The 594-nt window shown below is 35.7% G+C and overlaps 1 protein-coding gene across 2 annotated transcripts in view; it reads right to left on the reverse strand.

The window, feature by feature from the left end:
* LOC107582509 (WASH complex subunit FAM21-like) overlaps positions 1-594 on the reverse strand; it is a 29921-nt gene that overhangs the window by 22381 nt on the left and 6946 nt on the right. The gene's annotated exons all lie outside the window — the stretch shown is intronic.

A 594-nucleotide genomic window follows, 5' to 3' on the forward strand; every position in this document is an offset into this window, starting at 1 on the left:
TATCAATCAAACTGCAGTTGGGTTGTTTTGATTAAGTAATAATAACTTAAACAAATACAGGTAATTTACTAAATTAAAGTTCATTGAAAGTATGTTTTTTTTTACATATTAAAAGTTTGTTTTATAGCAAAAGTATAACTCCAACAGTCGTTTTTTGGCAAAGCAGATAACTCCACATTTCATGTTTTAGAGTTTAAAAAAACACTCGTTTAATCTTTGTAATCTCCTCAGATGAAAATGTAGATGCCTGACAAACGTTGTTGTTGTTGTTGTGATCATAAACTGTATGGATGTGATTACACGCAATACACAGAGCTTTTCCCTCATCATTGTAACGTGCTGCTTCTGCAAGGTTCCGTGAAAACATTTCGGCTTTTATTTTCCCTTTTCGCCCTGAAGAAGATATCACAGATTCATCAAGTTCGTCGAAATTATCCAACCTCAATCACTTTTAGTCAGCTTTGACGAAACTCCTCAGAGCTAGCACGTCTTTTCAAAGTGAAAGTAGCCTTGTCACCTGACCTGAATACAACGCGCTGATTCGCTAAAATGGACTTATCGGCTTCTGTTCAAAAACAACAAGGGCGCTTGTCG

This window comes from Sinocyclocheilus grahami, unplaced genomic scaffold (assembly GCF_001515645.1).
Source record: "Sinocyclocheilus grahami isolate Dianchi unplaced genomic scaffold, SAMN03320097.WGS_v1.1 scaffold45.1, whole genome shotgun sequence".
In the NCBI taxonomy this organism is placed as follows: Eukaryota; Metazoa; Chordata; class Actinopteri; order Cypriniformes; family Cyprinidae; genus Sinocyclocheilus; species Sinocyclocheilus grahami.